Source organism: Tachypleus tridentatus, chromosome 2, assembly GCF_004210375.1.
Source record: "Tachypleus tridentatus isolate NWPU-2018 chromosome 2, ASM421037v1, whole genome shotgun sequence".
Classification (NCBI taxonomy): Eukaryota; Metazoa; Arthropoda; class Merostomata; order Xiphosura; family Limulidae; genus Tachypleus; species Tachypleus tridentatus.
The window spans coordinates 70484407-70496522 of NC_134826.1; the positions used below are offsets into that span (position 1 = coordinate 70484407).

Here is a 12116-nt window from a genome sequence, read left to right on the forward strand (position 1 = left end):
AGAAACGATGAATTATCATGTTACTGTTCTATGATATTAGCCATGATCTATTTATAACTGTATGTTACTTTAAGATGGTAAAACATATGGAATTCTTCTTAATTCTAACTGATGTGTAAAATTTGCTTTAGAGATTTTAACTTTCATTTTAAAATAATACGTACCTCACTTCAGATATTTCCTAATTGCGATTTTAGGAGGATTTTGTGACAGTCTCACAGATGTAACTATCCAAATCACCAATGTATATTTTATTTACATGACTTCTAGCGCAAATTTAGGTTGAACACAAATTTCATATATCATATTTAGTGGGAGTATTTGCGTACAGATGGCAGCAACATAGGATATTTTTATTTTGTATTTTCAGGAGTGAAGTTCAGCGTAAACCTATACAATGGGCTGTGTGTGCTCTGCCCATCACAAACATTGAAACCCAGTTTCTTTGGAATTGTAACTGCGCAGACATACCGCTGAACTTCTGGGGGGTCGTTCAGAAAGTTCAAGAAAGAGTTTTTGTGATTGTTGTAGCACGAAGTTTAGCAATTATCTTTCTGTAATCTGCCCTCTCAAGAAATTGAAACCCAGATATTTACATTGTAAATCCGTAAAATAAGCGCTAACTGAAAGGTGAACATTCGAAGGAGAGCTAAGATTTATAGCAGATGTTCTGAATAATTTAGTTAATTAATCCATTTATAGATGTTAAGATATTTTGCTATTCTGGTTTAATATTTAAAAAATACTTTGTTTAACTCGAATAAATGACTGCAAATTAGAAACACAGTAATGTAGAAAAGACTTAATTAACATAGAATAGTACTTAATATGATACAATACAACACAATATTTCATCTTCGACCACTTGTTCGTTTTAGTTATAAGTACTTAACATGAACTCTCTGCCTGATGAATTTTGTTACTAGAGGGTTATTGCATTAGTTGTCCTTAATTTTAAAGTGATAAATTATAGAGGACGGTGGGAAGTTAACACAATCTGTCACCAACTCTTAAGTTACTCTTTATCATCGAATAAAAAGATTGATCATCAGATTTCTACACTCCAGTTTTCGGCAATTGGGTTCGTTCCTGCAACCAATAGATAGGCTATGTCTCAAAAGTTACTTTTTTAAAAAAAACATCAGACACGTTTAAAAATCTGTAACACAACTCGCATCAAAACAAAGTATATCATGTAAAAACAATAATCAATTCAGATTAACATGGTTGTTTCAATAATTTGCAAAAATACTTCTCACTTTCCTTGTCACTCTCTTAACAATATTGTGTTACTTGAGGGGCCTGGCATGGCCTAGCGCGTTAAGGCGTGCGCTTTGTAATCTGAGGGTCGCGGGTTCGCGCCGCGCCGCGTCGCGCTAAACATGCTCGCCCTCCCAGCCGTGGGGGTGTATAATGTGACGGTCAATCCCACTATTCGTTGGTAAAAGAGTAGCCCAAGAGTTGGCGGTAGGTGGTGATGACTAGCTGCCTTCCCTCTAGTCTTACACTGCTAAATTAGGGACGGCTAGCACAGATAGCCCTCGAGTAGCTTTGTGCGAAATTCCAAAAACAACAACAACAACGTTACTTGAGATAGATGTAAATTTTAGATGAAGAAAATTACGACGAATAAACAAAACAGGCGTTTTGCAGGAGAACCACAAGAATATTTCTCCAAATAAATAAAATGGACACTTTGCAGGAGAACCATAAGAATTGCCACTTCTGTTACGCATTATGATTTATCTCGGAGTCTCGGATTTTTTTATGTTACGTATTAATATTTCAAACAGTCGAAAATTTTAATTTTAGTTTAGAAGTTAATTAAATGTTAATAAGCATCAAAATTATGACATTTGCCAACAATATTAATATATGTAACTTTGTTTGTTAATACAAATATATTTTACTAAACAAACAACAATACACTTTATAACAACAGTGATTACTAATAATTGTTACAAACGATGGTTTATATACAAGAGTTTTACAAACTTACAGACAATACTGAGTCTTATATCCAGTCTAAAACTGAATATTTTTATTGACGGTCTAATGCACGCCGAGCCAATTAATTAGCTAGTTAGCTTGGTTAACCTCATACCGCTTATAAATTTGCTTTTTACCGACGAGATATTTAATGTCCTCGTAGAAATGAAAACGTCCGAATTTAATTTAGTGAAGTTAAAAGGTTTGTATCTTTCTAAATCTGTAAAGTTCCTTGTCAAATTCTGTAGATTTCCAATTAATAAGCGTTATTCACAATTATAGCTTCCGAGGCTGTCCTGTAGCTGACCAATAATATTCTGTTACCGTTTCTGGGCTAGCTGCTTTTGTACGAATCACGCGAGATTCTAGAACGTACAACAATGTTCGAACATGCTAGCATGTTCGAAAAACAAATATTTTTCTACAAATTCAGAGAACAGGTAGGAATTGCACAATACACATTCAACAATATACGTCACACTCATCAAATCGAAGCGCGTCAACTGAAAAAAGGAAACATGAATATTTTATTATTGTGTATCATTTAGAGAAATAGGTAAGCAACGTCTCTGGCGTGAATATTTTATACAATACATGAATTATTGCTATAATTCATTGGTTTTGAATATTCAAGAAAATAGTTTATAGAATATTAGCAGGTCTTTCAATACTGCTGCTCAGCTATTTGATGTCTGTTGAACTTCGCAGCGTATGTGTATGAAGATGGTATTTGGGCACGTACTTATAAAATTTTCTATCCTCTTATTTTAAAGTTGTAAATTTTCGAACGTGGTTTTAAATTTAGCTTAGTTTATAAAATTAGAATAGCACAAATGCAGTAAGCGTAACTATGTAATTAGTTTACAAAAGAATACTGGAAATTACAGTAATACTTCGGTTACCGTACGTCACGTATGTGTATAAATATACATATTACTAATTAATCATAAATGTTTAAATTTTAATTAGATTTCTTAAAACATAGAAAGTAAGTGAGAAATGCATTGAAAAACATTATTTCTAGATACTGTGCTCGTGCATAGAACAACAGCACGTGCGTTTCTAAGTCTTGTTTAGCTTTGTGGATAGAGTGTGGAGATCATTTTTGTAGACTTCAAACATTAACTTTTTAAAAATGAAAAATATACAAAATTACTGAATTAGTATCCTCAAAATCTCTGTTATTTAGTACGGTCTCTAAGTAAAGTATATGTGGGTTGAAGGAATCCCATTTCTATTCAGAGCAACGACTTTTTCATTACACATCTACAGTTTCGGCAAAATTCTTTCTTTCGCTTTTGAGGCGGAAGGTTCTTATTTTATATTTAACTTGTATATATTTCATATTCGAGTTCTAAATCATCCGGTACTTGTAAATATTATATGGTGGGCGTAATAACTAGAAACTGAGCAGTAAGACAACTGGACGTGTTATGTGACATAATAACCGATACTATTTTCTATATATTTTCTTCTAAATAAAGAAATTAAAACGTATATAATTTTAAAATTCAAATTATAAACTACGTTTTGCTGCCAATCTCATTGACTTAAGTGGTAAACATGGTATTTAATAAATCTTTTGAAAATAACACTCCAAACGTCGTGACACGTGCACGTTAACCTACATTTAAAATTTTTATCTTACAAACAACCAAATATTTTAAAGAGAAAAAATATATGTAATTTATACTCTTGGATGAAAAGAATTCATAAATGAACAGAGACAATGGATGGAACTTAAAAGTAAACTACCATTCAAGAAACAACATATTATACCAATTGGCCTGAAACTATTTAGCACTTCCATATTCTGGAGTATCACACAGTCTCACAATTTATTTTTAACACTGTCTTTTATCCTTTCCAATTATTATTGTTTCTTAACAGTTTCTATTTTCATTCTATTTATTTTTAAAGCTCGTCATAAAATATACTGTAGTCCTCACTATTTTTGTATCTCATAAAATAGTTATATATGTAATATGTTAGTGTAGCTATATAGTTAGTATTACAATTGTGCTTTAATGTTAGAACAACAACAAACCAAATATAATAATACGTATATTCATAGAGTTAGTTATAGGCACACTAACTATAGAGAGAGAGAGAGCACTCTCACACATTGATCAATCACAGACTGTGACGTAATAGAGGTTTCAAAACGGCCGCTAAAACAGGAACAATATCAACAACACACTAGCACGTGTGAGTTTCGAAGGGGGTGAGAATTACCTGAGAAAACTATATAATTGTCTTAACATGTCTGCAATTATTGCAATTATGAAGCAAATTGCGTGCATGAAGTAAACTTACACAGTTAATAGCCAGCCTTATTGTCGAATAACAACCAGTGGGCATCAAAACGTAACTGATTCCGTATAAATTTAGTCTATATTTACGTATGAGTACGAGCCATAGTGCCTAAATTCGCCAATGAGTTTATATATGTTTCAACATATTATTTTGGTATACACACACAAAGTATTCATATTTGATCTTTTTGGAGTTCTTCGAATTATAACATTTTGCAATAATAGAAAAAGAATTATTGCAACATCCAGTTTTGATTTTAACATCTATATAACAAAATAAACTACTGTAGAAAATTGTTAATCATTATTCTGTCGAAAATGCAGATTCATCACTGATACAAGAATAAAATAGTCTTCGTCAATTCATGACGACGGAAGACCTCTCTGTTATTGACATATCGAACAACCATGGTGATGCACGAGTATTTTACAAAATAGTCAACTGATCAACCTGACAATTTGTGTGACGTCATGATCTTCCTCCTGTGGGTCATGATCAGCACAATGTTCAGTCATCTCACCGTAGACAGACAGACGAACACTTGAATCATGTTAGAATTTGTAGCAGTTTTGCGATAGAATCAGTTTTCCTTTTCATTTATTACTTGCATACTCTTTAATCGTTTTGTACTTTTTTAGCTTGTTTTTAACTGCTTCAAGCTGATCTTTCACTGGGACAATTGAACAGTATGAATGCTCGACACATGACGTATTTTTCTTTTTCTTGGCAGGTACTGGATATGTTTGCTTGATTTCAGGAACTCGTTTTCTTGGAAGTGGTCTACTTTGTGATTGTACAACTTGCTTATATCGAGGATGACCTGGGATGATGGTAGGCACTGCCAGAGGCAGACTTCAGTTCAGACTTCAATATGTCATGTTCTTTTATTCTCTTAAATGCACTCCTGGAAATAGATGATAATTATTTTTTAAGTTAAGCAGGTTTTCACAAAAAAGGCCATTGGTTGTTTGTTGTTATCTCATTTTTTAAACAGAGCGAAAATTTAATACACGTGTCCTGTAAACAGTAACAAACATAGACAGTCATTATTATATATTTTATATATGTTATAAAGTCATTGAGTTTATTTTTCAAAAATAAAAATATGAGTTTTCTTTAAAAAATATTAATAAGTATTGACGGTGTTGTCCAAGTAGTTTTATACCTTTCATTTTGACAGAAAGTTTTTACTGCGCACCCTGTCATGCCTGAAATTCTTCACGACTTACATTCTTCAAACATTGTTGACGAACTGCTTCATCAGAGGGAAACCTAAAAGTAAAATTGTACTGTAACTGAGTTTAAGGATACACTTTCCGACATCTCTCTGTTACATCTATTTAAAATCTTCTTTTCAAATTTAAAATTGGACAAGAAAAAGCAGCATTAGGACCAAAACGAGCTTAGTCTGCGCCTAATTTTCACATGCGGTCATTGTCATTCATGATTTGGCTGCTTGATCGCTTATTCATACCTAAATACTAGTATATGTAATACCTCAGTACACATCAGTACCATATCAAATTTATTTCTGACGTCCAATACCTTAATTAGGCCTACGGTGTATAGCCTAATAGATCTAGTAGAAATTGATACATTATAATACAGTTTGGCCCTTTGGGCCTTGACAGATGCAAAGCAGACGATAATTTGCAACTGCTCGAGCTTGAAAGCCTTCATTTTGAAAGAAAAGTTCATAAATATGAATACTTACTCGTGGAAGGAGATTCCTGAGGCCTCTTTACACTTATTTGTGCAATTAAAACAATATCAGCTCTCGAGCATTGTTTGAGAAGTTGGTAATTATCCGTCAGTGATGGCTCGGCATGGTCAAGTGGGTTAAGGTGTTCGACTCGTAATCTGTAAAGAAAAATAAAAAATGAAAACGCGAACACTTATAGTTATCTTTCAAATAAACGTGTTGAAATATTTTTATTGTATTCACAGACTGACAGAGAGAAAACTTCTAAAACAGAAAGTCCGACATAGCCCAGTTATAAGGGTGCTAGACTCGTAATCTGAGGGTCGCAGGTTCGAATAATCGTCACACCAAACATGCTCATATTTTCAATCGTTGGGGGTAATGTTATGGTCAATCCCACTATACGTTGGTGAAAGAGTAGCCCAAGAGTTGGCGGTGGGTGGTGATGACTAGCTGCTTTCCCTCTAGTCTCACACTGCTAAATTAGGGACGGCTAGCGCAGATAGCCCTTGAATAGCTTTGCGCAAAATTCAAAACAAGCAAACAAACCGTCAGTAACATTCAGATGTATTTTCCCGTTTTGACAATGGCGGCGACTTCCCCATGTCTTCACACAGTCACGTGATCAGAGCTCTCTCTATATTTATAATCATACACTAGAACCGTGCATATACTGTAGAACGCACGTTACGTCAAACTATTGTTTAATAATAATAATACATATATATCTGGAGTATAAAGGTAGATTTTGATTAAACTTTGCAGAATGGACGACAACAGCGTGTTGTGGAGACACAAGGACAAAGTGTGTAATGTAGTTTTTCTAAATTTTTATCAAAATTCCTACTGTATACAGTACAAGTTTTGAAATAAAACATTGAATTTGAATATATTAATAGTTTCATTTTACATTCACTTACTGATAAAGTATATTTTAGAACAACATACAGCTTTCATAGTAATATTAATTATTAGAACATGTACGATATTTCGATCACTGTTGCGATCATTATAAAGAAGACAAGTTTTTATAGTAAAGAACGTTTTACCATTTAAATCAATACTGAAAATCTAACAACGTATTTAAATTATAGAAATGATTGTAGTTACTTATTCATGTAAATATTAATGTATCTCAGAACAGTTTTACAGCAGTGTTAACACCCACACCAGCCGTCCTGAGATACATTTTTATTTTAAGTGAGTTTCTTGTCAAATAAATATTAATCCCCATGAATTATTAAATTATTTAGGTATAGTTAAACAAAAACAATAGAATGACGAATCAATATAAAATATGTGTAATATTTCATGCAAAATATATAAACTAAGGAACATGTGAAGAAGAACTATCAAAGATATATTGAGACAAGTTTGGGTGTTTTTAACTGTGAGATTGTTTGATTTTATAAATAAAGTTTCTCCGATTTTTCTTCTGTTAGTTCTGTTCAGAAAAACTGTATATTTTAGTAATATTTTCATGGACTTGGGAAGGTGTTTATTGTTGTTCTTTTGGCCTGACCCAAAATGGTTGGAGGAAAAAGAGGTGCAGCGTTTGAAAACAACACATAACATTAGTTATCCTGAGGCTCGGAAATTGCTGTCCACAACTCCATCTCGGACATATGGTGCTGCACTTCATTCCACAACTACAGTGGGAGTGCAGACAGATCTCTCTGTGCCTCCAAAAGAATCGTTTTCAAAAGAAATGAAAAGCCTTTTGACCTCCGTGGTTAAAAAGGTTGATGAATCAACTACCACACCTATCTCTGTCCCTCCCATACCTTCCAACACACCTCAAGATCCACGTCCTTCAGTTTCAAATACAGGCATTTCTTCTGATACATCTTTTTCTCCCACCACAAGAGACAACACAATTATTCGTTCGCGTCCTCAGTCACTAGATTCCCCTTCCAATAACAAAAACCTGCCCACCCGACACAGAGCAGGATCCATGGAGGTTGATAGACCTCCTCCCACTAAAGACAGTAAAGAAAAAAGACGTGGTCGTAAACCGAAGGGTTCTCCAGCCACTTCACCTACCCGTTCTTAAAAATGGCCACCTTGATACAATGGAACTGTCGAGGTTTACGTTCTAATCTTGATGATATCAAAACGCTGATTGCTTCCTACCATCCTTTTGTCTTTCTTTACAAGAAACATTTCTCAAAACTGCTGATACTGTCTCCATTCGGCAGTTTTCTCTGTACAGAAATGACAGGTTGTGTGATGGTCGAGTACATGGAGGGTGGCACTGTTGGTTGATCAACACGTGCCCACCCTGTCTTTGTCACTCAACACACCCTTGGAGGCTGTAGCCATCCGTATTTCCTTGGGTCATACCATCACTGTTTGTTCTCTGTACCTGTCCCCTGGAAAGACATATGATCAATCAGATCTGGATGCTCTCGTTGAACAATTGCCATCTCCGTTTCTAATCCTAGGGGATTTTAATGGACATCATCCCCTCTGGGGAAGTGCTATTATTGATGGGAGGGGCCGATCTGTAGAGCGGATGCTCTCTGATCACAATCTTTCTCTTTTCAATACTGGTTCTTCCACTTACTTTCATGCACCTAGTCAGTCCTTTACCGCTATTGATCTCTCAGTTTGCTCCCCTTCATTATTTTCCCATTTTCATGGAGGGTTGACAGTAATCCACTAGGCAGTGATCATTTTCCAATCCTTATAAGAGAGACTGGCCGTGGTCGATGCCACCCTACCCGCGTGCCCCGGTGGAAGCTGGATCAGGCAGACTGGTCCACTTTCACTGCTCTCGCAGAACTTGATCCTACCATCGTAAATCAGCCATCAATAGACGACTGTGTAGCAGCGGTAACTGACTGTATTACACATGCAGCTGCTCAGTGTATTCCTAAAACCTCGACACGTTTTCCACGATATCCTCGTCCGTGGTGGAATCCTGCTTGCCACTTAGCACGGAAGGCTCAAAAGCGGGCCTGGGATACTTTTCGTAGATATCCCACACTTTCAAACCGGGTTGCTTTCCAACGGGCCCGTGCACATGCTAGGTGGGTAAGACGTCACAGCCAGAAGGAATCTTGGATTAAGTTCACAACCAGTATATCTTCTACCACCAGTTCCAAGATCATATGGGACAGGATTCGAAAGGTTAATGGACACTACAATTCTATCCCCCTCTCGATCTTACTCTCTGATGGTCAGGAGGTGACTGATGTTCGGAACATCGCTAACACTCTAGGTGAAAGCTTTTGCCGGGTATCTAGCACTTCTGCTTGTTCCTCCACCTTCCTGGCTATCAAGACTCGGGCGGAGCGATCACCTCTTTCCTTTCGAACTAACTGTTTCTTTGACTATAATCGTCCTTTTACCCTGGTGGAACTAAAAATGGCCCTTCATCGGTCTGCCAGTACGTCTGTTGGACCTGATGATATTCATTATGACATGCTGCACCATTTATCTCCTGCTTCTCTTAATGTCCTTCTGATTGTTTTCAACCGGATCTGGCAGAAGAATGTTTTTCCTGATGCTTGGCGCCAGGCTATTATTTTACCTTTCTCTAAGCCAGGGAAAGATCCCAAGATTCCTTCAAACTACCGTCCAATTGCTTTGACGAGCTGTCTCTGTAAGACATTAGAAAGGATGGTTAATGCTCGTCTTGTTTGGTTCCTTGAATCAAACAACCTCCTCTCGCCACACAGTGTGGGTTCCGTCGACAGCACTCCACCACAGACCACCTAATTCGTCTTGAAACATCTATCAGAGAAGCCTTTCTCAACCGCCAACATCTTGTATCAATATTCTTTGACATAGAGAAGGCTTACGACACAACATGGAGGTATGGCGTTTTGCGAGACCTCCATACATATGGGTTACGTGGCCATCTACCCATGTTTATTAAAAATTTTTTAATGGACAGGAGATTCCAGGTTCGTGTGGGTTCGACACTTTCCCGTTCTTTTGTACAGGAACTTGGAGTCCCTCAAGGATGTGTATTGAGTGTCACACTTTTCAGTATAAAGATAAATGCCATCACTGAACAACTCCCTCTCACTGTTGCGAATGGGCTGTATGTCGATGACTTTCACATCTCATGTCAGTCGTCAAACATGAGATATATTGAGCGGCAACTACAAACCGCCCTCAATTGTGTACGGAAGTGGACTATGGCGAACGGCTTTAATTTCTCTCTCTCCAAAACTGTGTGCATGCACTTTGCCGTCGACGGGGTATTCACCCTGATCATGAACTTCATATCGGTGGAGTTTTGCTGCCAGTTGTCCCGGAGACCAAGTTCTTGGGGCTTATCTTTGATCGTAAACTGACCTTTATACCACACTTAAAGCAGCTTCGGGTCAAATGCACAAGAGCACTGAACATCCTCCGTGTTCTCTCTTCTACCAGTTGGGGGCAGATCGCTGTTCAATGTTAAAGGTATATCGTGCTCTTATTAGATCGAAACTCGATTATGGATCAATGGTCTATGGCTCTGCCAGACTCCTCAGCCTTAAAGATGCTGGACCCCGTTCATCACCAAGGACTTCGACTCTGCACTGGGGCTTTCCGTACCTCTCCAGTTCAAAGTATATACATTGAATCTCATGAACCTTCTCTACACCTTCGCCGTTTGCAACTATCTTTACAATATACTTCGAAACTTCATTCCTTACCAAAGCATCCCACCTGGAAATGTGTTTTCCTTCCTCGGTGGGCAGTACTTTTTCAGAACAGACGATCTGTCATTGCTCCGTTTGGCCTTCGCATCCGGAAGCAATTGGATGAATTGGGTCTGTCTTTGGATAACATTGCATGTTCCACAGGTCGGCCCATCCCACCATGGCTTATTACAGCCCCCAAATGTGACCTTTCTTTTAGTCACCCAAAAAAGGCAGATACTCCAGATTGGAAGTACCGTCTTTTATTCAATGAATATCTTTCAAACAATCATTCAGTTCCTATTTATACAGATGGTTCCAAATCAGGTAATTCAGTGGGCTCTGCTATGGTTTGCTATGGATCAGTAGTTGCACGCAGAATCCCTTCTACAGCTTCTGTGTTCACTGCTGAACTGTATGCCATATCTCTTGCCCTGGATCATATTGCAGCTGAGCAGTACTCCAACTGCACTATTTATACTGATTCGCTTAGTTCTATACTTGCCTTGGAATCGCTACACGTTGGCTCACATCCTATTCTCGCTGATATTCGTAACCGACTGGCCCGTTTCTCATTAGCAGCTACTTCAATCCAGTTTTCTGGATACCAGGCCATGTTGGTATTCGCGGGAACGAGCTTGCAGACATGGCAGCTAAATATGTCTGCTTCAGCACCATCACTCCTATGCCTATTCCGTACATGGACTATGGTGTTATCTTCAAGGTCGGCTCCGTGCCAGCTGGCAGTCCACTTGGAGTGAGCAACGTGACAACAAACTTTTCAAATCAAACCCAAAATTGGACTTTGGCCATCTAGCTTCCGTAAAGTTCGGAAGGAGGAAGTTGTTCTCACTAGGCTACGCATTGGTCACAGTTTTTTAACTCATCATTTTCTTTTATCTGGAACTGATGCACCAATGTGTAATTTGTGTAACACTCAAATCACTATCAGCCACATTTTACTTTCTTGCCATCGTTACAATTCTCAACGACGGCAATATTTTAAACATATTTTTTCCCAGGGTCAATCTGTAACATTGGACAGAGTTATTGGTGATGGTGACTCTGTCCACCTTGATAATGTTTTAATTTTTAATGGCCATTAACCTTTTAATCTCATTTAAGTGTTGCATGTTTATTCATTACACCTTTTAATTGTGGTTCCTTTTTTACAGTTTAATCTCTCATTCAATTTGACATTGGACAATAGCCAGAACATTAAATAACTCGACACCAGGACTGGAAAGGCCAACTTCAGGTGACTAACGCTCCTGTTTGAACTATCCGTTTGAACTACTCGTTAGTCATCCTGGCGAGTTGTTATTATACTTTTACTGCATGTCATTTCACACTTTTACTAATTAACTTTTTAGTACTGGCCATATTGACTCATAACCCGGAACCAGGACTGGAAAGACCAACTTCAGGTGACTGACGGTGGTTTTTATACTTACTTGTTAGTCTTCCTGGCG

General features: G+C 37.2%; 1 long non-coding RNA gene across 1 annotated transcript; it reads right to left on the bottom strand.

The window, feature by feature from the left end:
* Window positions 1-1871: 1871 nt before the first annotated feature.
* On the bottom strand, window positions 1872-5577 carry LOC143235916 (uncharacterized). Its single transcript, XR_013019410.1, has 2 exons — window positions 5471-5577; window positions 1872-5209 (listed from the first exon to the last, which is right to left on the bottom strand). It is a non-coding gene; the product is annotated as an uncharacterized LOC143235916 (long non-coding RNA).
* Between the last annotated feature and the right edge of the window lie 6539 nt (window positions 5578-12116).